The following is a 24965-nucleotide window of genomic DNA, read 5'->3' on the forward strand; positions in this document are numbered from 1 at the left end:
GTGAAGTGGTGAGGCCAATAAGATTTATTTTTCAAATCTTCCCAAGGCTTCTAGTGCCCAGCAGACTGGTTTGCAAACCAGCCTTCTAAAGCAATCTTCTTTCTATTATTAAGAAGGAGCCCATGACACAGAGTTGTTAAGTTCAAGGTCTCTTGGGTCAGCTTTTGGATCTACTGTTCCAAAGGGACAGGTTCTTAGGGGGCTGGCATTTTCTCGGAGTGAAGCAGGAGCTGCTGCAGGGGCTGAGAAAGCGGGAAGGAGCTCTTTGCTGCATTCCAGAGCAAATCTGGCTGTGAACAAACGAGAAAGAGCTTAAGTGTAAGCCGGGCTGAATGGATAATTAAACAGATAGCAAAATGGAATGCAGTTGCACACACCTCCCGGGAGCTGGTTGGGGGGAGATAATGTGCTTTCCTGTCGTCAGAAGGCACAGGAGGAAAAACAACTGGGCCTGGCCGTTGGCCATTTAACAATATTGCTTTTGTAAACAAGTTGAAAAATCCAATAACTGTAAAACTTATGGCATGTCCTTAAAAGCCTGTTGCTGTTTTCCCTATAAATGGATGAGCGTTTCCGACTGAAGGTGTTCTAATTAAACAGTTCGCATCCCCAGGGGCTGCGAGGTCATCCTAGGGAAGGAGGGTCTGATCCCTCCTCGTGGCCTCAGGACCACAGGTGGGGGTGGCCAGCTCAGGTTGCAGCCAGGCAGCGTTTTGTTTGCTTTGTTAGTGACTGTGCTGGATTGTAGCTGAACAGCTCTCTTCCTTCCTGTTGTCTACAAGGACTCCAAAGAGCAATCCAGCACAAACTCAAAGAAACAAACTCTTACGATAGAAGCAGGGCAGTGACTGCCCACCAAAGAGGCAGCCCTTCAGGCTGGGAAGAGAGAGAAGTCTGGATCCCTTCATCAGGAAACACTTCGGTGGTGCAAGTAACAGAAAGGTAGAAAGTCTAGTTCTAGGCCTAGAGGAGCTCACAGTCCTGATGGGAAGAGAATGCACTCACACATGCACACTCACGCACACTCTCACACATACACCTTCACACGTGCACTCACGCTCATACATGCAGACTCAAGCACATGCTCACATATGTTCTCACACACATTCACAGGCTCACATGCTCTTTCACACACACACTCATGCACATGCTTGCACGTGGTTACACTCACACTTATGCACAGGCTCACACACACTCTCCCACATGCACAGTCATGCACACGCTCACACGATCACACTCATGCACGTGCTTCAAACTCATGCCTATGTTCACATGCTCACACACACATGCACACTCATGCACACACACATGCTTATGCACATGCATATGCTCACACATGCTCACACACACAAACACACATTCACACACACACTCTCACAGTGCTCACACACGCATATGTTCACACATGTTCACACACAAACTCACACATGCACACTCCTGCACACACACGCTCACACACATGTACTTACACTCATACACATGGTCACACACATGCACACTCATGTACATGGTCACACATGTGCTCACATACACACACACAGGGTCACACACGCTCCCACTCACACACACTCATGTTCACTCACTCACACACACACTCACACATTCATACACACACACATCCTAAAAAGGGAATCAAGGGGAAGGAGCCCAGCACTGGTAAGTGGAACAGATAGGTGGTGGTGGGCAGGGGGCAGTGCTCCGGAGCTGGGGGGTCTTGGTAAAGGAATGATAGAAACTCAGGGCTGGGTGGGATTCCAAAGGCCACTTGGTGCAAAAGTCAGCTCTCACTTTCTTCCTCCCCTTTTCTTATCTATGTGGAGCATGGCCACACTTCACAGGCAATGGGCATAGTCTTCTGCAAGACTGTCCTCACTCCAGACATCAGCTGCAAGCTCACAGGTTCCCCAGGCCACCCACACTCTAACCAGTTGGCTACAAATTTAGGAGATCCCATGATTACCCTCAGGTTTGATAATTAGCTAGAAAGACTCACAGGACTCAGAAAGGCACTATATTTAAGATTATAATTTTTTTAATAATACACATAGCACAAAATTTACCATCTTAGCCATTTTTAGGTGTCCAGTTCAGCAGTGCTAAGCACACTTGCATTGTTGTGCAACCAATCTTCGAAACACTTGTCACCTTCCAAAACCGAAACTCTGTACCCATCAAACAACCATTCCCCATCCCTCCTTCCAGCTCCTGGCAACCACCCTGGAACAAGCAGTTTCAGTGTCTATAAATTTGACCCTCTCGGTGCCTCGTATAAGTGGAATCCTACAGCATTTGTCTTTTTGGCCATTATAGCTTTATTACAGCAGAAGGTTACAAATCAGAGCCAACCAGAGAGAGAGACATGTATACAAGGTATGGGTGGATTTCAAATGCAAAGCACCCACCACACACTCAGGGACACATCACCCTCTCAGCTTTGTATGTGACCAACTCAGAAGACTGCCGACCAGGGCAGCTCACCCAAGCTTCAGTGTCCAGAGTTTTTACTGGAGTTTCACATAGCCGTAATTGATGGAATCACTGCCCACATGATGGAATTCAATCTCCAGCACACCTCCCCTCCCCAGAGGTCAGGCTGATATGCTATGACTCAAAGCCCCAGCTCTCTAATGCCATGACTGCTTTTCCTGACATAGCCAATCCTTATCCTGAATTATCTCATTAGTGTAAATGATGGACGGGTCCACCGTGAGTCACCTCATCAGCAGAAGCTACCAAGTGTGGTCTAAGAGGCTCACAGTGAATAGAAACAATGGGGCCCTATAACCCTCATGGGGGGTCAGGGATGTTTTTCTAACAGCCCATCGTCCCTATTGCCTTGGTTTAAGGGTGACCCCCAAATATATTCCCACATCCAGGAATCTGTGAATGTGAGTTTATTTGGAATAAAAGGTCTTTTCAGATGTAATTGGGGATCATGCACGCACTCACACATACGCTCACATACATGCACAGGCTCACATGCTCACACACACACTTATGCACAGGCTTACCCACTCTCACACATGCACACTCATGCACGTGCTCACACTCGCACACACGCACAGGCTCACATGCTCACACCATGGGAAGACAGAGGCAGAGACAGGAGTGATGCTGCCACAAACCAAGATGCCCAGGGCCACCAGAAGCTGGGGGAGTGAAGGAAGGATTCTCCCCTACAGCCTTCAGAGGAATCCCAGCCCTGCCGGCCTTGATTTGGGGCTTCTGGCCTCCAGAACCGTGAGAGAATCGATTTCTGTGCTTTAAGCCACCCAGTTTGTGGCGATTTGTTACAGCAGCCACAGGAAATGAACACAGAGAGCCTAAATGATACCCCACACATGCCATGGCCTCCCCTCAAGACAGACCAAAAGAGGGATTAAAGGGACACTGAGGCAGGCACCCAGGCAGAAGGGACGTGAGAGGCTGGGGCAGATGGTGGCAGCGCAGCCCACAGGCTTCTCCATCTTCTCCTTGGCAAGAGAAGCCCCCGGCCTCTGTTGCAGACTCTCCTCTGCACAGCCACCCACTGTGGGAAGGGCTCCGTTCTGGTTAGTGAAAGCTATTCATGGTAAACCTGCCTCTTTTGCCAGTGATGAGTTAAGGGATGGGCGTATGTCCTGGCCAGTGAAATGTGAGAGGAAAGATTTCGTGGTTTTTACAAAGGGGTGTTGGGGAGGAGACAGCTCCTTCTTCTCTCCTGGACCTGTCAGAGTGGATGGAGCCACAGCAGCCACCTTGTGACCATGAGGGCAGAAAGCCGGCTCAGTGAGGAGGGCCGAGGGCAAAACAGGAAAGAACTTGACTCCCTGATGATGCTGTCCAGCCCCGCCCCCCGGACTTCTCGTAGTAGAGATAATTAATTCCTTCTTTTGGGGCCTTTTGGGCCCTGGACTTCTTGTAGTGGTGATAATTAATTCCTTCTTTGGGGGCCTTTTGGGTCAGACTTTTCTGCTACTTGTGGCCAAAGCACCTTTACTCAATGATTTTCAAACATTTTCAATCAAATCTCATTGTGCAAATATTTTACACTGGAATCCAGGTCCATACAGAGAACTGAAACAAATAATTCACAAAACAGTATGTACAACACATTCGGATATTTGCTATCTATTTTTTTTTTTTCTTTTTTTTAGTTACTGGTCACAACCTAGCATTTATTGATTGATTTCATGATCCACAAGTAGTCATGACACACAACTTGAAAAGCACAATCTGGAAAAAAAAACAGAAATATTTGCCAGTGAGAGAGAGAAGTAAGTTGCCCCAGTGCAGGCAAAATCATACAGATCCTGCCCCAGACACCGAGATGGTGTTTTCAGGCACTGGTTGGGCACAAAGAAAGACAGAAGTGGAGAGAGACTCAGGGGGTGAGTCAGAGAAACAGGGAGACGGAGATGGAGGAAGAGCCTTGCTTAGCCGGAGCTGCACACCCACAGATGCTGACATGGTCCCCCGAGAAGGGCAGAGTGGAAGGCAGGCAGAATCAAGTGGAAAACACAGAAGCCCAGGGTTGGGAAGGAAAAGACAAAGAGATACAGGAAATTAAAAGCGAAATGCAGAGACAGAAGAGCAAGCAGGCTGGAAAGTGGAGATTCTAAGGCCAAGACCCAAAGGAGACACACCCCATTCTAAGCCAGAGCATGAGGGTCCAGTGCATGGGCCAGAGTCTTAGTGACCAGAGTCCAGCTGCAGGACTGGGCTCAGCCACTGATGAGCCTGTGGCCTTGGTCAAGTCACTTCACCTTTCAGCCTCTGCTTCCTTCTTTGGGAAACCCAGCTAGCAGTCCCTCCTTGGCACGAGTGTGGAGAAAGTCAGGCTGCAATGCGAGCCCCAGGACTTGACAGTCTCTAAAGGATGGATGGATGTCCGTCAGGAAGGGCGGTCCACACAGACCCCTGCCCTTGGCGGGACAGAGAGTCTTTCACTGCCACCCACCCACGGCGTCCCCAGTGTCCCTCTTCCGACAGTCCCCTCCCCCGCTTCTCTGCCCAAAGGAGGGAAACCCATTTCCCTGGGAACAGCTGTGTTTCCTCAACAAACAAATGTTCCCTTAAAACGTTTCTGAGGAAGAGCGGATGGTAATGAGCGAACATCTGGCCGAGCGGCACACTTTCGTTTTTGGCAGCTCCGGAGCCCGCCAAGTGACTATTCCCTAATGTTCACCACATCCCAGCCCCTGCTATTCCCAATCAGGCTTGTACCACTACACCTCAATTAAGAGCAGATGTGGGGCTGAGCGAACGAGGAGGAAAAAACACCCTTCCCCAGCATCCCTCTGTGCTGCTCAAAATCCAAGGAAGTGGTCTGAGAACTCGCAGCGGCTCCAGCTTCTGCCTTTCTAATTCATCCGTCCATCCATCCATCCATCCATCTGTCCATCTGTCTGTCTGTCCATCAGTCCATCCAGCTTCCCCTGCCGTGGCCTTTGGAGATACAGATCTGAAAGACAGATCCTTGCCCCCTATCTCCTAGATAGACATTCTTCTTCCCTATAATACAGGCATTGGCAAACAGGCTCTATGAAGGGCCAGATAAAAAAAAATCTGGCTTTGCAGGTCACATGATCTTTGTCACAACTCTTCTACTCCACTGTTGCAGTGTGAAAGCAGCCATGGACAATATATAAATGAATGAGCATGGCTGTGCTCCAATAAAGCCTTATTTACCAAAATGGTGGCAGGCCGGATTTAGCCTATGGATCATCATCTGCTGACCCCTGCTATATGACAATATCTGAAGTTGAGGTAGTCACATCTTGGGGTATCTGCTTTAACTGTCCCTCACCCACTGCACTTCATGAGCCCTACTATCTTCTCCCCACCCCACTCTGGTGGACTCAGTTGATTCGCCCACACTGGGAAGACACAGGTGGTGATACCCAATCCAAGCTGGGCTACTCAGAGTCATTCCCTAAGCTTAGGAATTGGACCAAGTGGGTCAGTTGGGTCTGCAGCTGATTTACACTGGGAACCGAGGGACCACCATCTTCTTCCTGCCTCCTAGACAGAGATGCAGAGAAAAGTGGGCTGTAGACAGTGCAAAACTGCTTTGGTCTGAATATTTGCCTGTCCCTAAAATTCATGTGTTGAAACCTTCACCCGCAATGTGATGGTATTAGGAGGTGGGGCCTGTGACTAGATCATGAGGGTGGAGCCTTCATCAATTGGATTAGTGCCCTTATAAAAGAGACCCCAGAGAGACCCTTGCCCCTTTCATCATGTGAGGACACAGTGAGAAGGCACCATCTCTGAACCAGAAAGCAGGCCATCACCAGATACTGAATCTGCCAGCAGCTTGGTCTTGGACTTCCCAGCCTCCAGAACCATGAGGAATAGATCTCTGTTGCTTATAAGCCCCCCAGTTTATGGTATTTTGTTACAGCAGCCCTATGGTTCTAAGACAGGAATGAAATAACACATGTGGAAAGAGGCTGCCTGGCATCCTAATGCCCTTTCAGACTGTCCCATCCTGTCCTGAGCCCTGCCTGTGTTCTGGCCCTGTGTTCCCCAAAGCCCTCTGGATCCTTCTTGAAGAGTCTACTTTTCTGTTTGTACTGGCTTAAGTTGGTGCTTACTTCAATTAACCAAGCAAGGCATCCTGAACCACTTTCTGCCTCTGCACTCCGTTCATACAATTAATTGACTTTTGTGCCAGGGCTTGCCCTGCAGTAGATACCTATGCAACTAAGATATGTCCTTGCCCTCCAGCAGCAGATAGGTAGCAAAATAGGGAAGATGGACATCCGTGTTCCTCACTCTTGCACAACCCACAATGTACTGATAAGGAGTGCATAAACCGCCAAGGAGGAAGGGGTATGGATTAGGAGATGAAGGAAATCTGAGAGTCTTGGCAGAGGAGGGACTATCTGTAGGTCTTGAAGAGTGAGTTGACTTTGGGCAGAAAAATAAAGGGGAGGAGGTGGTGCTTGAGTATAGAGCAACATTTTCCAAATTAGGTTCATAGAACACTAATCCCAGGAGGAGTTTTGTGGTATCCATCTTCCCCTTCTTTCTTACCCATAGACTTCTGATTCCATCCGACTGATAATGTGCTCCTTAGAAATACTCACTTTCCCAGGCTCCTTTGCAGCCTAGAGTGATCATGTGACATACTTTTGGCTAATGAGATGCAAGCAGAAGTCAGCTGGAGGATGATTCCAGGATATAAAGGTTCAAACTCACCTTTGCACCTTGCCTTCTCCTTCTTCCTGCCTGGAATGTGGCTGTAGTGCCTGAAAGGGCTGAGACCATTTTGCAACCATCAGGATGAAAGCTACGTGTTAAGGAGGGCAGAGCAGGAAACTGGAAGGAGTCTGGGTTCCCAGTGCCATGTCTGAGCCACCACATCAGCCCTGGACTGCTTATTTCTGTACAGGTTCCTGGCCACTACTGAGGGAGGTTGTTCTTTTATTTGCAACTCAACAAAATCATTTCCAACAAATGCAATGTTTAATGATAAAAGAGTTCCAAGGACCAAATCAGTTTTTGTGTATACGAATTTCCACTGTCAGAGAGTCACAAAATAGGTTATTACAGGTTCTGAGAAACCTTAACGTGAAGATCACTGTCTAACCCAATGTTTCCCAAAATATTTGTTCACCAGCACCTCCACTGCCAGGATGCCAATGGGCATCCCATGGAACACACTTCAGGAAACAAGCTATAGAGGAAGGAGTATGGGCTTCTGAGTCAAGAAAAATCTGGGTTGTAATGCTGCGTGGCTTCAGGCATCTCACATAACCTCTCTGAGGCTGAGGTTCCTATTACATAAAACCAGGGAGGGACATTACAGTTTACAAGTAATCCAGGTAAAGGATTCAGCACTGTCTGTGGCTCCTAGTCAGTCGTCAATGATTCTCATTAGCTGCTAGGATCATGTTTTGGAAGGAATATAGCATCAGAGACAGAAGACCCTGGTTTGAGTGATGGTTTGCCACTTTCTTTCTCTGTGACCTTGGGCCAGTGACTGCACTTCTCCGAACCTCTGTGTTCTGAATGGCAGAGGAGGAATTATAATGTCTACTTGGGCAAGAGGAGATATGTGGAAAAGCCTGGCCCAGGGAGGACATTCCCCCAGTGCAGGAGCCCAGAGCTCTGCCACCAGACCTTGTCTTCAGTCCCTGCAGGCCAGCCCTCTGCCCCAAAAAGGCTACAACATTTGGCTTCTGCATTTTCATTTGTAAGGCGTCTGCCTCGCCTCCCTGCCCACTTGTCTATCTTCCGTCAGGGATCGCTACTGAACCCTTCTGGGAGCTCCCCAGTGCAGAGCCTCCACTTCAGCCAGCTCTGTCTCCTCATCAGTCTGCAGCGCCCAGTGCAGCCTCCCAGCCTTGGCTCAGGCCAGGGTCCCCTCCAGCCCTCCCAGGCAGCCACATTACGAGGCTCAAACAAAAGCACAGGTGCGTGGCCTGAAGACCCAGACTGCATCTTCACGCTGTGTGTGAGGCCTTGGGGAAATGGCTTCCCCTCTGAGCCTTAGTTTTCTCCTCTATAAAAGGAAGCGGTTGCAACATATGGAATTGAAAAATGAAGATGATGAGACTTCCTTCACAGAGTTGTGAGGAAGATTAAATGAAGAGAAAAGCATATCTGTACGTGCACTGATGACAACATGCAATATTCATTGGTTACTATTATTTACATTTATTTTCTCAGCCTTACTTTTGAGGCCTTTCATTCTTCTTAGTTCCCCTCTCCCCTCTTCAGAGTGAGCTTGACTTTTTATTTGACAAGTGCTGAGTGTTAACTGTGTGCTGGGTACCCTGTTTGTATTATCTTATTTCATCTTCCCCCAAATTATCTGAGGTAAATCCTCATTTTATTCCTATGTTCCAGTTAAGGAAACAAGCTCGGAGAGGCTAAGTCATTGGCTTGGGTCAGAGGGCATATATATAGCAGATCTGAGGCTTGAATCCAGGTCTTCTGGTGTTAAGGCTTATGCTTCTCACTACAGCACTATCCTGCTTGCCTCCTGGCTGTCAAAACCTGTCTGTCAATCCTGACCCCAGGTTAATGAGGCCGACATTAATTTGCTTATCTGTCTCAGGAACAGATCTCATGCCATATTAGTCACTGACATGTTAGTGTGAACTGAAACCTACTTTCTGAAGTTCTTTTCTGACTCGTCTCAGGCAGAGGTCCCTGCTGCCTCCTTTGTACCCCTAAAGCTCGTATAATTCCCCAGCATAGCCTTGCCTCACTGCATTGCAATGGTACCTGTCTGTCCCTCTGAACTGAATTTGTGGATTGGTCAAGGATTATATGTATTCATCTCAGTGTCCCCAGTGAGCAACACAGCACCTGCCACTAAGCAGAGACCCAATTAAATCTGATGAATGAACAAATGAAGCGAGTTAATCATACCTCCTAATGAAAGCCATATGCATAAATGAATCTTGAGGCAGTTTTCATTTTAGTGAAATGACAGTGATAGGTACTTAGAGTCGGGGCTGGTCCTACGAGGAAGGGGCTATAAATTAGGGAGCCCCCAAAGTTCCCTTCTATTCCCAGAAACACTCCCTCACCTCATTGCTGCTCACTGTTCGAGCTTTCCTTTCACTGTGGGCAGATTTTCCTTCCCCTGGAAAGCCCTCTCCCTCCCTTTAAACTTCTGTTCAAGTCCTACCTCCTTCCAGAAGCCCTCCACCCAAATCCTGATCCATTCCCCTTGTCTCTGAACTCCTGGGTTCGATTGCAGCTCATTGTGTAGCCAGACACTAACAGAAACCAACCATGTATTAAACAGGGAACACATCGGAAGGCTCTTGAGCAGTGCTCAGGGCTGATGTGAAGGTGGGAGACTCAAGCATAGGAAATGAATGGGGGTGAGGGAAGCCAGGCGTTCTGTCCCCAGCTGGATCCACACTGTAGGGACTACCAGGTGAGGTGGCCACCACTGGCCTTGGGCCTTGCTGCGAGGATGAGCACAGAACTGCCTTACTTCTTCTCATCACTCACTTATAATCCACCTCCAGCTTGGAAGAAGCAAAGGGGCCAAGCTTCGATCAGATGCCCGCGTCCTCAGCGCAGCAAAGTGGGGCTCTGTTCCGTCCCGGGCCACACACCAGGGTGTGTTGCACAAATGCAGCAAGGGCTCGGGACCACGGGAGTCCACCCCTCTGGCTGCCCAGCCTTCACGCCCATCCCTCTCCTGTTCTCATGGTTTGCCAGGGCGTGAGTAATAACCACATGCAAGAGGTTTTTAAGAAGCAAACTCAGCAAGGCTTGCAGATGAATTGGATATGGGATGAGGGGAAGTACTAAACCCGCCTCCTGGGTTTCTGGCCTGCAGAGCTAAGGGGATGGAGATGTCATCACAGAGGTGGCACCACTCAAAGAGGACTTGGTGTTGGAAACAGATCAATAGCTCACTCTCCATATACCCGCTCCAAAGCTCCCAGATTCACCTCTTCACCCAGAGCAGTTCATCCTGGCTCTGCTCCATGCTGTCCTTTGGCCACACCTCTTTACCAGGCCGGTATTTCCCATTTATGTTCCCTCTTCCTCAGCAAGCTCTCTCTAGCCTCAGCCATTAGTGCTTTTTCTTTCTTTAGCAATAGATAGCCTGTAATCCCAGCACTTTGGGAGGCCAGGGCAGGCGGATCACTTGAGTCCAGGAGTTCAAGACAAGCATGGGCAAGCTGGCGAAACCCCGTCTCTACAACAACAACAACAACAACAAAAAATTAGCCAGGCATGGTGGCATGAGCCTGTAGTTCCAGCTACTTGGTGAGGTTGAAGTAGGAGGATCACTTGAGCCTGGGAGGTCAAGGCTGCAGTGAGCCAAGATCGCATCACTGCATTCCAGGCTGGGTGACAGAGTGAGACTACGTCCCAAACAAACAAGCAAACAAAAAACAATACATGTAGGCCGGGCACAGTGGCTCACACCTGTAATTCCAGAGCTTTGGGAGGCTGAGGTGGGAGGATTGCTTGAAGTCAGGGGTTGGAGGCTGCAGTGAGTTGCAGTTGTGCCACTGCACTCCAGCCTGGGCAACAGAGTGATACTCTGTCTCAAAAAAAAAAAAAAAAAAAAAAAAAGTCCAGGCGCAGTGGCTCAAGCCTGTAATCCCAGCACTTTGGAAGGCCCAGGTGGGTGGATCATGAGGTCAAGAGTTCGAGAGCAGCCTGGAGAGCATGGTGAAACCCCGTCTCTACTGAAAATACAAAAATTAGCCGGGAGTGGTGGTGCGTGCCTGTAATCCCAGCTATTCGGGAGGCTGAGGGAGAAGAATCACTTGAACCTGGGAGGTGGAGGTTGCAGTAAGCTGAGATTGTACCACTGCACTCCAGCCTGGGCAACAGAGCAAGACCCTGTCTCGGGGGGGATAAAAAATCCCACATTGTACTTCATTGCGTGCCTACCATGCACCTGGCACTGTGCTGGGGGCTGAACTCACTTTCCACCCATCCTGCCTATGGGCTGGGGAGGCAGGGGCGAGCTTGCTCATCACAGGCAGAAACTCAGGTCCAAAGCTTAGAAAGAAACTCACCCAAAGGTTCACAGCCACCCACATCAGGGGCTGGACTCAGACTAGCATCTTTGTACCTTGTCCCAGCACAGCCCACCCCATTTGGGGCTGCCTCTCTACAGCCGCTGGGAAGAGAAGCTTTTTCTAATTGGCTAATTCTGTGGGGAAAGTTGAGGGGGTGTTTGGGGGCAGTTAGGGACTGGTGTGAGAGAGGGGTGATGGAGTCTGGCTTCATTCCGGGATCCCTAGGCCAGGCTTCCTTCTGGTGGTGCTTACCCTCAGGAAGAGAAAGCATGGGGCCACTTGCACAGAGCCCTCTCTGAAAGCAACTGCCCAGGCTACTAGAGCCTGCTCTAGAGTCAGGAGCCTGAACCCCCAGCATGGCCAGCTCCGCAGGGCAGGGAAAGGGCCCTGCTCTGCCTCTCTTGTCCCCACATCTTAATGCCAGAGCAGGGGCCATAGGGAGAAAAGGGGGACTCTGTAACCTGTACATCACTGAGGGCCCCTTAGGATGGTCAGAGAGGAGACGGGAGGATGGGGAGAGGAAACCAGAGAGGGATGGAAACGGCTCCCCACCTCCCTGTCCTGTCTCCGTCCTTCCCCCTTCTTTCCCTTCAGAATGTAGGAGCCCAGGGCCCCCGTCAAGGCCGCAGTGCTGAGCCACACTATCTCCAGGCTGTGGCAGGGAGCCCAGCAGGGCTGGTCTGTGTCCATGTCCAGTGTGTGTCAGGGGCAGGGGCAGCTGCCAAGCCGTCTTCCCAACTGCAGCTTCCCCCAGAGCCCCCAGTTGCCCTGAGAGGCCTGACGGTACCCTCAGGACACTGAGGAGACTGAAGACACAGCTGCTACCTTGATACGAAGCTCTCCCACGCGCTCTCTGTAAGTTATGTTTTAAGATAAGACCTTCTATTTGGACTCAGTGACGTGCGTTGAGCACAAAGCAGCTGCCAGGCTCCCTGCACACGCGCGTTTGTGGAGTCTCCCAAGGAGGCCAGGGCTGGCGAAGGATCTTCTCTTACAAAGGAGGTCTCGGCACCCGGAGCGGCGAGGCCAGGCCCTAGGGGCACTGCGCTGGGCCAGGGTGTCACTTGGCACCTTTGCTCTCCCTTGAGGTTCAGAACTGCTTTTCCCAGAACCCCCTTCTCTGTAGGGTTCAAGTTGGCAAGATTTGCAAGGTGGAAGTGAAGTGCAGGGTTTGGGGCCAGGCCAGGGACAGGCACAGAGGTGTCCTGGGGCCCTGGCTTGTCCTCGCCTGGGCAACGAAGAGCTCCTGTTTCTGACTGCTGACCCTGCCACCCATCAGTGATCCCCAGGCCACCACCAGGTGCCTCCACAGGGTCGCGGTCTTCCAGGCCTCCTCACGAGCTCTCCCTCCACAGCTCCAAAGGCCAGGGCCTGAAACCCAAAGAGGCCCAGGGAATGAGCGACCGAGCTGGCGTACGGCGCAGGCAGGTTGTAGGGTGTAGCGGCCACAACACAGACAGACAAATCCCAGCCCCATCGCTTACCTGCCTGTAAGAGTTCAGCGGGATCATGGCGCCCCACGGAGCCTCAGTTTCCCCATCTGAAAAATGAGGGTAATAGTCTCTGTCTACAGAGTGGATGTGAGGGTTTGAGATCATGTCCTAAAGCACCTGGCCATGGAAGGCGCCCCACTCAGCCGCACACGTCACAATGACCTCCTCTCGTAGAAACACTCATATTACCTGTTTTCTAGAACATACGCCCTTTGCACACAAATGTCCATTTTAAAAATAATAATGAAAAAAATGAAACTTGAACTCCAAGTCTCTGCTGCACCCCAAGCCCAGCTCCCTGAGAGCCTGGTCCCTCTCAGAGGAACTCACTGGGTTCCTGCAGCTGGTCTGAAACCTTCTTTACACTTGGGTCTAAGAAACGTCCCAGTCCTTCAGTTTTCTAAATCTAGCTCATCTGTATCCCCATGCCTTCCATACCCCCTTTACAAGAGCCACTTTCTTTCTTCTTCTTCTTCTTTTTTTTTTTTTTTTTTTGAAGACGGGTCTCTCTCTGTCGCCCAGGCTGGAGTGCGGTGGCATGATCTTGGCTCACTGCAACCTCCGCCTCCCAGGGTCAAGCGATTCTCCTGCCTCAGCCTCCTGAGTAGCTGGGATTACAGGCACCCACCACCATACCTGGCTAATTTTTGTATTTTCAGTGGAGAAGGGGTTTCACCATGTTGGCCAGGCTGATCTCGAACTCCTGACCTCAAGTGATCTGCCTACCTCAGCCTCCCACAGTGCTAGGATTACAGGTGTGAGCCACCATGCCTGGCCCACAAGGGCCAATTCCTAGAGCATTTCTGCAGCACCCTATATCTCCGCCCCTTCTTCAATCCTACGAGAAGCTGTGCATGGGCTTGGTGTCCCAGGACATGGGGTAGGGCCGGGCCCACAGCCCAAGCTGTAACATTGACGTTGATGCTGCCACTTCCTCTGCAAATGTCTGCTGCAGTACCTGTTCTTTGTCCTCTGGCCCCTGCTTCATGGAGCCAGCTACTGAGATGTTCCACTCTGCTGGCTGTGCACAGAGCCACCAAAGACCCCTGTCCAGTCCCCTGACCCCCACCACCAGCCCAACAAGGACCTGCCTGCACTGGGGAGCAGGCACAGGACCCCATCTCAGGAACTCACAGCCTCCTCATCTCCTCTCTCAGCAGAATATCCAGAGCTACCATCTTCTTCCAGGTACCTTGTCACCCTCTCCCTGATCCTGAAGGCACCCTATCCTCCCAGGCCTGCCCCCACCCCAGGAAAAGCCAGATCCATCCCAGGATGACCAAATCTGGTGGCAGCCCCCAAAACACACAAACACTGTCACCCTTGCTCACCCCTCACCCACCTCTGCCCCACCCTAGCACTCAACGCCTTGGATTCCCCTTTCCAGAAAGAGGGACTGAGATGCTGCTTTCATTTTCCTCCATCACAAAACTAAACTATGATCTTAAATATCCTTTTCAACAATTCGCTTTGTAACCTATGCACTCAGGCCCCTGGGGCCCAGCTGCCTGCCCAGGATGCTGGAATTCCAGAGAAAGAGCTTCTGCTCTGCTAGCTGGCCACCAAATGCCCAGCCCCCAAAGGTAGATATAACTCACCTCACAGAGGGGACTCACTCTGTGATTTGTTAATGGCAGCACTAACATGAGTTTGCATTCATTGCTCTGACAAGGGTCATGTCCAAAGCAGAATGGGTGGGAATAAACCATTGGAAAATCCATTAGGAAGTGAGTCCACAGGTGGCAGGGTGACTGTGTGATTTATCATTCATCCGGGATATCATCTACACTTGGTAGGGTGACCAGATGATGTATTTTCCAAACAGAGACATTTGTGAGCGAGAACGAGGGGTCAGTAGTAATTACACCAGAGAGCAGATGTAAATCAGGCCTTCCCCAGGCGGCTTGGACATGTGGTCACCCATTAATTGGAAACTGGGACCCATTTTTTTTCTCTCATTAGCTCCCATGAAAGTCTGGGCAAGTTTTATGGTTTCCAATGTAGAAATGAAGAAACTGAAGTTACGAGCAGGAAGGTGATGTGCCCAAGGCGGGGCAGAGGTTAGGAGCCCTCCCGCTGGGCTCCGTCCTCTGCAGCCCTTGTGGCTGGCCCAGCCCCTCATCACACTGGCTCATAGCTTACTTCATGTCCAGAGAACCTACCAGGGCAGTTCTCAGCGGCAGGGCCAGAAAGGGATTCTGGAACTCTGGAGGTTGAAGACACAGGTATCTTTATGATCTAGGTGAGGAGAAACCCTGGCCAGAGACAAGGGGTTGGATGAGATGACCTCTGAGGACATCTACAGCTGTAGAGGAGGAACGGAGTGTCAGACCCCCCTTGGGGCTGTGTGCTGTATTGTGCCTTAATAAGCACAAGAGGGCGCCCTCGCACCAACAAAGAAACATGTCTTGACACGTTCTCCCAAAGCTAAAGCAAAGGCCCTTTCACTTTTTGTTACCTGTTAAGTTTTAATTATTTTTCATTTTGAAACAATGTCATACATGCAGAAAAGTTGCCAATACAGTACAAGTAATTCTCCCCCTATCCCCCAACCATTAAGAGTAACTTGCTGAAATCACTCTCCAGGTTCACCAAATTCTTTTTTTTTTTTTTTTAGATGGACTCTTGCTCCGTGGCCTAGGCTGGAGTGCAATGGCACGATCCCTGCTCACTGCAACCTCCTCCTCCTGGGTTCAAGTAATTCTCCTGCCTCAGCCTCCCGAGTAGCTGGGATTACAGGCGCCCACCACCACGCCCGGCTAATTTTTGTATTTTTAGTAGAGACGAGGTTTTGGTCTCAAACGCCTGACCCCAAAGTGCTGGGATTACAGGCATGAGCCACCGTGCCTGGCCACCAAATACTTTAGTGCCTGTTTCCTGTAAACAAAGTCATCTTCTAACTAACCTTGCTGTAGCCATCAAAATCAGCAAATAAACAGTGAAGCATCACTGCCACGTAATCTCCAGCCGCTGCACTGTTTTGCCATTTTCCCCATGATGTTCTTTGTAGCAAAGAATGCAGGTCAGAATCATGCTTCTTGTAGTTGTAAAGTCCCCAGTCGGCTTCCGTTTACAACAGCTCCTTAGCATTTCCTTGGCGTTCCCACCACTGCACGATTGTGGGATGTCCCTCAGTTTGGGGTTGTCTGATGTTTCTCATGACTAGATTCAGGTCCTGCATCTCTGGCGGGAATTCCGCAGGGCGGTTCTGTGATGCTGTCTCCTTGCTGCAGCCCACAGGCGGGGCAGGGTTTCCATCTGCTCCATTCCTGTTGATGTCCATTCTGATCACTCGATGAGGGTGGCATCTGCCAGACTTCTCCCTGCGACTTATTCTTTTGCTCTTTGTAACTGGTACGTATTTTTGTGGGAGGCCTTTTGATGCCAAGTAAGTATCCTGTTCAATTTATTTCTTTATTTATTCATGTGAATATGGACTCGTAGTTTCTTATTTTACTCAATGGATTATAACCTGTTACCGACATTACATATTTTGGTGCTACCAATGGGAGCCCCTTTGGGGAGGTGCCTGTGCCCTTTTGACATGTCCCCATTATTCTGTGAGCACTTCCTTGCTTTCTGGCCCCACAAGATGCTCCACATTCATCTTGTACTTTCTCTGCCCCAGTTCTGAATCAGCCATTTCTCCAGGGAGTCCCGGTCTACAAGGCATTTCAGAAATCTTCAAGGGAAGCTCAGACCTAGACGCCGAAGTATCCAGAGAGGCGCCTGTGGGACCTCTGCACTTGCTGCCCAGGGCTGCCTCAGGACTCCACTCCTTGTATTCTGGTGCAGTGCCCCTTGGCTGCCCCGGCAATGACTCAACCAGGCCCAGTGGCAGCTCGTGCTGCAGCTCTGAAAGGCACAGTAATCCTTGGAAGCAACCACATCATGCTGACTCTGCAGAGATACGGAGTGCATGAGCTGTGGGGCCATAGTGGCCTCCATCTAGATTTCAGAAGATGTCATGTGATAACCTGAGGGCCTAGATAGAAACCTGCCACACGGGCAGAGCTGCCACAGCCGCCACAGAGAGTCCCACTGGGGCAATGCCTCCTGGAGCCATGACGGTGGAACCACTCCTGACACCCCAGAATGATGGAGCTACCAGTGTGCACCACATTCCCAGGAAGGCTGCAGGCACGAGACTCCAATCCATAGAGCCGCATTGTAGGCTGAGCCCAGCAAAGCGTAGGAGTGGGGCTGCTCAACCCTACTCCAGTATGCTCAGAAGGTGGGACATGGAGTCCAAGATTATTTTCCACTTTAAGATTTAACATGAGCCCTGTTGGGTTGTGGACTTATTTGGGACCAGATACCTCTCTTTTCTTGCCTATGTCTCCCTTTTGGAATGGGAATGTCTAGCTTATGTCTGTCCTACTGTCGTATTTTCAAAGCACGTAACTTGTCTAATCTCATAGGCTCACAACTGGAGAAGAACTTGTTTCAGGATTCATCATGTCTTGAGTCTTACCCATATCTGATTTAGATGAGACTTTGGACTTTTGGGGCCATTGTGATGGAATGAATTTTGTATGTGAGGACATGAATTTTGGAGGCCAGGAGCAGAATTATATGGTTAATCCCCAATGCAACGGTGTTAAGAGGTGAGACCCTTAAGAGGTGATGAGGCCATGAGGGCTCTGTTGTCGTGAATGGATTAGCGTTGTTATCGTGGGATTGGGTTTATTATCATAGGAGCAGTATCCTCATCAAAATGAGCTCAGCCCCCTTCCTTCTCTTTCTTGAGTGCTCTCTCAGCCATGTGCAGCCTCCCACCATATTATATCAAGGCAAGAAACCCCTTACCAGATGCACACCCTGGATTTCAGATCTCCCAGCTTCCAGAACCATGAGTCAAATAAATTTTTATTCATTATGACTTACCCAGTCTCAGGTATTCTGTTAAAGCAACAAAACATGGACTCAGACACTGGACCACCCCAGACCCCCACCTCCAAGAGCACACCCACATTATGCTGCTCCACCTAATGGACCATTGAAAGGAAGAGAGAAAGTGAAAAGGAAGAGTTATTTTTATAATTTTTTCATAGGATCCCGTTCTTGTTTCATGATTATAATCTCATCTGTTAAATTAAGTGTATCTTAAAGGCATCTTCTTACATATTTTAAGTTTGACCTACAGGTTTCTCTGTTCATAGTAAACTGCAGCCTAATTGGATGTGTAAACAGACTATAACCTACTCTTGTGCCAATCACCAAGTTTTGGCCAATTAAAGATGGCCAACTGTTCAAACTATATTTATATAAGGCAAATGCCAAGCTGTAACCAATCCAACTGTTTCTGTATCTCATTTCGTTTGTATATCACTTTCCTTTTTTCTGTCCATAAATCTTCTTTGACCAAAAGACGATGCTGGAGTCTCTCTAAACCTATTCTGGTTCCAGGGCTGCCTGATTCATGAATTGTTCCTTGCTCAGTTGAACTCTGTTAAGTTTAATTTGTTGAAGATTTTTCTCATGGCACATCTCATATATTTCTGGAGTAATGACAAGTTTTCTTTGTTTATTTTGCAATTTCTTCCCTTGCAGAGTCTTACTCCTCCAAATTGCTTTTTTGTTTGTTTGGTAGATATATAGCAATCTTTCATGTTAGAGGTTCTCTTCAGCTGCCTGTGAATCTCTGGCTCTGGGCTCACGTGTGATGATAAGGAACGAGTCAGCTAGCTAGAAGTGAGTTGTCAACTGCAGGTGCCCCTATAAGGAGATCTGCCGGGTCACTTAGTTGGGGAGCTCCTAATGTCAGCATCCCCGTCTTTTTGAGGTGCTCAGATTCTTCAGGAAGGACTATTCCAGTCTCCTGACTGAAAGGAGAAGCCTGGCTGCCAGGGCTTGGGTAGAGATTAGGGGTGGAGGGCTAGGACGGAGGTGGTGTCAGCACCAAAACAATATACTCACTTAATTCTCCAGCAGGTGATATGGGACCTCTGCCCTCAACTTTCGCTGGTACCCATCTGTCAAGAGACCCTCCTATATTACCCCTTCAAGAAAACAACCTCCAATCTTTGCGGGGAGTGAGAGAGCTAGCTGTAGACATCAATTTCTTTAGAGGTAGAGAGAGAGGTCTGTCTTTTCCTTAAACAGACTTTCAGTCAGTTCCCTTATTTAGCCCCTCTTCATTTCCACTTCCAGAGGCATCTGGAGCCTCCAGTTTCTGGACCTTCTAAAAATTCTGAATGTAAAGCCTGGTTGACTCTTGCTTTTCCCACTACTGGGTAAGTATTCAATTTTCTTGGGTTTCATATACAGTGGCCCATCTGCTTTCCATCTTCCAATATTTTGTTGCTGTTGTTTCTTCTGCTTCCCAATCTTTACAGATATACAGATATATTTTAAGCCACTATTTACTGTTTTTCTAGTGAGTTCTGAGAGGCAGCAAAAGTAGAAGATGTGGTTGTCCAATCATCTACTTTTCTAGTCCTAAGGACAGACTGACTCTTGTAAAAATTTTTTTCCTTTGATTTTTACTTGACACATAATAACTGTACATATCTAATGGATACAGAATATTTCAATACATATATTCAATGTGTAATGATCAAATCAGAGTAATTAGCATATGTATCACTTTAAACATTTAGTCTTTCCTTGTGTTGTGAACATTCAAAATTCTCTCTTCTAGTATTTTGAAAATATACACTAAATTATTGTTAACTGTATTCATCCTACAGTGCTACAGAACCCTAGAAGGTATTCCTCTCTAGTAGTTGTAACTTCATATCCATTAACCAACCTCTCCTCTACTGTTCCCAGCCTCTAGTAACCACAATTCTACTCTCGACTTCTACCAGCTCATTTTTAAACTCCCACATATGAATGAGAAGTTGCAGTATTTATTTTTCCATGCGTGACTTATTTCACATAATGTAATGTCCTCCAGGTTAATCCATGCTGCTGCAAAGGACAGGATTCCATTCTTTTGTAGTTCGACATATTCCATTGTGTGCACTACATTTATCCATTATCTGTCTATGGACATTTAGGTTGATCCCGTATCTTTGCTATGGCGAAAAGTGCTTCAATCCAATAAACATGAGGGTGCAGATATCTCTTCAATATACTGATTTATTTTCCTTTGGATAAATGCCCACTAGTGAGATTGCTGGATCATATGGTAGTTCTATTTGTAGGTTTTTGAGGAAGCTCCATACTGTTCTCCATTGTGGCTTTACTAATTTACATTCCCACCAACAGCGTGTTCCCTTTTCTCCACATCCTTGCCCGTATTCATTATTTTTTGTCTTTTCTTAGCATGAGAGTCATTCTAACTTGGTGAGGTAATATCTCATCGTGGTTTTGATTTACATTTCCCAGAGGATTAGTGACACTGAGCATATTTTCATATACTTCTTGGCCTTTTGCCTATCTTCTTTTGAGAAATATCTATGCAGGTTCTCTGATCATTTTAAAATCAGATTGTTTTTTGCCGTTGTGTTGTTTGAGTGCCTTTTGTATTTGGTATATGAGTCCCTTATTGGATGAATAGTTTGCAAATGTTTTCTCCCATTCTACAGGTTGTCTCTTCACTGTGGATTATTTCCTTTGCTCTACGGAAGCTTTTTTGTTGGATATAGTCCCTCTCGTCAATTTTTGTTTTTGTTGCCTGTGCTTTTGAAATCTTACTCATACAATCTCTGCCTGGACCAATGTCCTAAAGCACTTCTTCCATGTTTTATTCTAGTAGTTTTGTGGTTGCGGGTCTTACATCTGAGTCTTTAATCCATTTTGATTTGATTTTTGTATACGGTGAGATAAGGGCCTAGTTTCCTTCCCCTGCATATGGCTATCCAGTTTTCCCAGCACCATTTCTTGAAGAGGGTGTTCTTTCCCCAGTCTTTCAGACTGACTTTTTGATTGTCATTTGTGTTCATCCCAGCTCCTCAGCTGGACTGTGAGGCTTTGGCTAGACATCTGGGAGAAACTTGGTACCTCTTTGTTGAACAGAGGTGTCCTTTCCACAAAGGATTTGGCCAAGAAGGGTCCTCCCAGCTCAGTGCCACCTCCTCCAGGAAGGCTTCCCTGACAATCCCACCTGGAAACACTTTGTCAATTAATCATTGCTTCAACATGCCACAAATTAAAGTGGCCCTAGCCAGGACATCCATCCCAAAGGCCTGCTGACATCATCCTGTCCCTGGAGACCCTATAACCATCCCTAGGCTGCTCCTGAGCCCTGGGCAGCCTTCTTCAGCGTCAGGATGGTGCCAAAGAATGGGCTCAGCTTTGGGACAACCATGACTGCATTAGCTCCCAGTGTGGCTACTCCCTTGTGTGCCCTTGAGCAGGCTTCCAACTGCCATGCCCACAAATATAAGATGGGAATAATTAATGCTGTTCTTCCCCTGCTCCTGTTCCCAAGTGTTTCTCAGCACCTGAGTGATTGCATGAGACTCATTTTGGCCAATGGCTTTTGAGCAAAAATGATGTATGTCATTTCTGGGCTGGCTCGTGTCATCACTGATGCAATGCCCTCCAAGCCTTTTCTCTGCCATGGGGACCAGCCGTGTTTCTGACGGCAGCTGCTCTGCCAGTCTGGGTTGCAGAGTAAGAACAAAGAGGACATGGAACAGAAGTCCCTACCAGCCTTCAAAAGTCATAAGTGAGAGACAAACCTGGTAGAGGCCATGGAAATGAGAGGTTGCTGGAGGACAACTTAGCTTCCTTCACTGACACACCTCGTGGAGCTGTAAGGAGTCAGTGGTGGCCTATGTGAACCCACACAGGGCTCTGCCTGGCACTACGCGGGTATTCAAGAAATGTGATCATTTTGGTGGCTCCAGGAGACCTGAGAGGCAGAGACTGTGTGACTCAGGCAGATGTTCCACATCCAGACACAAGAGTCAAAGGTCACCGAGGGGGTCGACAGGGACCCCACAGGGACAAATAAATACACACTTACTCTGCTCCCAACTCCAGGCTGGGCTCAATCAATGGGTACTGTGCAACTGCCTCTCCAAGGAAGAGAGACTCTCACTGAGTCGATTGATGGGCAGGGGAAAGGCGTGTGACAGGAAGAGAGGGTATGTGACGGCACAGAGGAGATTATGGGGACTGCAGCCTTGCCCCATCCCCACAGCAGAAGGGCAGTGGCAGAGACCTGGCTGAGTGGCGGTCCCCTTTCTGGCTTTTCAACACCTGACTGGAGCTCTCAGACAGGGTGCCCCCACCACTCCCTCACCCAACAGGCTGAGCACAAGCACCTGAAATTAGGCCCAGCTTCACCATTAACTGGCAGTTTGACCCTGGGCCTCAATTTCCTCTTCTGTAAAATGAGGATTACACGCACACTTGCCCTGTGTACCTCACAGGAGCCCTGTGAGACTCAAATATGAAAATGGGTATGACAGATCTTTCAAAACATGGCAGTTCTTTGAGAATGCAAGTTTATTTCAGAGAGGTAAATCTTACACTTCCCACGGAGCTGAGCGGAGCAGATCATTTTATCCCCATTTCAGAGATAAGGAAACAGAGGCACAGAGGTTAGGTGCCTTGTTGAAGGTCCCACAGCTGGTGGGTGGCAGAGTTGGGGTCACGATCTGGGTCCTGTGAGTCTGAATCTAGTCTCTGCTTCACCACGTCATCTCCCTACAAAAACCCCCATGGAAAGAAAATCCCTGTGGATCCGAGCCCACTGGAAAGGTCTTCCCCAGCCCTCAGGATCCACTGTTCTGGAAGCAGGTAAGGAGACACGACCCACAGGTACAGACAGGAGGCCTGCCTGTGGCTAACCTGATGCCATGGTGTTCAGGGGACAGAGTGAAGCCCATGGTGGCCCGAAGGCTGGAGTCAAACAATATGGGGCAGAAACAGCTCACTGGCTGCACCTTCTCACAGTGTCAGGCTCTTTCTGATCATGAAAGTGGCCTTGCCCTCAATTCCATGTGCCGAGGAGCTGGGTGACTCACGGAGCCCTCAATCTGCAGTTGTTAAAATATGTCAGGCCTCCATCTGCTCCCCAGTCTCAGCCCCTGGGCAGCTACCTGTGACTACACCTTCCTTAGTCAACAACCAAGTCAATATACTAGGGACATTTGGTGGGTGAAAGCTGTTGAGGATGTTGGGGGGCTGTGTGCTTTTTCTGCCACCAGGATCAAGGTGGCTAACATAGGCATGCATAATCATGGGAACAACCCCTCCTACTTAGGCAGACTTGCTAGCCTTTAAATATTTTTGTACACATGATCTCGTTGATCCCTGCAAGTATTTTATAAGCTGGGGAAGACAGAAATATTCACCCTGGGGCACAGAGAGGCTTACCCGGGCAGAGACAACAAACAGGTGGAGCTCAAGCCATTCTGCAATTCCTTTGCTAGTGGCAGACATCATTAATCAATCACGCCACTCTTTCCAGTTCACCTGGGATGAGGCCTGAGAACATCTCAATAGAACCCTTCAGGCAGCCACTACCAATCGATTAAGGATTGCCATCCTAGTTGTAGTAGATGTCAACTACCTAATCAGCTGGGTGACTTCGGGCAATTCTTACTGGTCTTCCCAATGGAAAAACAGGAAGATGGATTAGAAGTCCTGTGTTTCTGTGGGATGGCCTGTTGATAAGTCCTGTCTCATCCTTCTTTGCTCCTTTCCACACAGTAGTAGCTCAGTATCTTGTTACCTCTTGCATGGGACCCCTTGAGGATCTCCTTTCTGGGCTCTAGTGCATTGTGGAAACTGTTGCCTGTTTACCCTTCCTAACATTGTCTGCTCAAGAACTTCCACAGGGAGGGGAACATCACACACTGGGGCCTGTCAGGGGGTGGCAGGTAAGGGGAGGGAGAGCATTAGGACAAATACCAAATGCATGAGGGGCTTAAAACCTAGATGACGGGTTGATGGGTGCAGCAAACCACAATGGCACATGCATGCCTATGTAACAAACCTGCAAGTTCTGCACATGTATCCCAGAACTTAAAGTAAAATAAATAAATACATAAAAGAACTTCCAAAGGCTCTCCATGCCCTTCCCAAGAGAGTCCCACTGCAGAGTGGCCATGCTCGGGCCTTTCTCTTCATCTCCAAACTCAATGCCAAGACTCCTCTCTACCCATCTCGGCTTTCAGCCAAAGGGCACGTCCATTTGTTCCTGTGTGTGGCCCACACTATCCCCACCCCACCCCTGGGCCTTTGCCCATGCTATTCCCTGTGCTTGGGAGTGACTGCTCTCACCACCGTTCCTCGTATCTGCTTCTTAAAACCTCCTCTGTCTTAAAGGTTGTCTTAGTCAATGCTACCACCTGCTTGACAACTTCATGAATTCTCCATAACAGGGGGTGCCCACTCCTTCCTCTGAAATATTAGTGCTTTTTTTCTCTCTTTCCACATGCCTGTTCCTGCCCCTCCCTCAACCTTCTGACTTACTCACCTAGGAAACTCCAGGTGACTCACAGCCAGCACTCTGGGCAACAAACAGGAGACTTGCCTTCCTTTCCAGTAGCAGTCATGATGGAGGCATTTCCCAAGACCTACTATGCACAAGATGCCAGGGTGGTGGGGAGGAGCATCTGGCAGGGGCTCTTGGCAGTCACTGGAGTTATTTCTTCCTAGGGAAGGATGCAGCTATCAGAGGGGTGGCTTTAGTTCTGAAGGGGGATGGATGGGCTTTGCAATGTCTGTACTTCTAAGAGGTATGAAGAGAGGGAAGAGAAAGACTGAGGCCAATGAGGGAACACAGCTCCTTTCTTTTCTCTAGAAAGCCCGTGTCTCCCTCCTCCCCAGAATCCCTCACTAACCATGCACTCTTACAGAGAACTTGCTGGAGACAGTGAGGACCCAGACCCTGCCTTAACCATAGTAACAAAAGGGACAGACACTCACAGGCCTTAGTGCTCCTGCTCAGGCTGTTCCTACTATGGGGGCTGTACTTCCCCTCCCTCTCCTCAACCTCCCTCTAGGTCCTCCCACCTCAGTGCCACCTCCTCCAGGAAGGCTTCCCTGACCACCCCACCTGGAAATG

General features: G+C 48.9%; 1 long non-coding RNA gene across 1 annotated transcript; it reads right to left on the bottom strand.

Annotated features, from left to right (window-relative positions):
- On the bottom strand, nt 1-24553 carry LOC111548290. Its single transcript, XR_002733356.1, has 3 exons — nt 24375-24553; nt 10410-10660; nt 1-290 (listed from the first exon to the last, which is right to left on the bottom strand). It is a non-coding gene; the product is annotated as an uncharacterized LOC111548290 (long non-coding RNA).
- Nucleotides 24554-24965: the final 412 nt, after the last annotated feature.

The sequence above is a fragment of the Piliocolobus tephrosceles genome, chromosome 6 (genome assembly GCF_002776525.5).
Source record: "Piliocolobus tephrosceles isolate RC106 chromosome 6, ASM277652v3, whole genome shotgun sequence".
NCBI lineage: Eukaryota > Metazoa > Chordata > Mammalia > Primates > Cercopithecidae > Piliocolobus > Piliocolobus tephrosceles.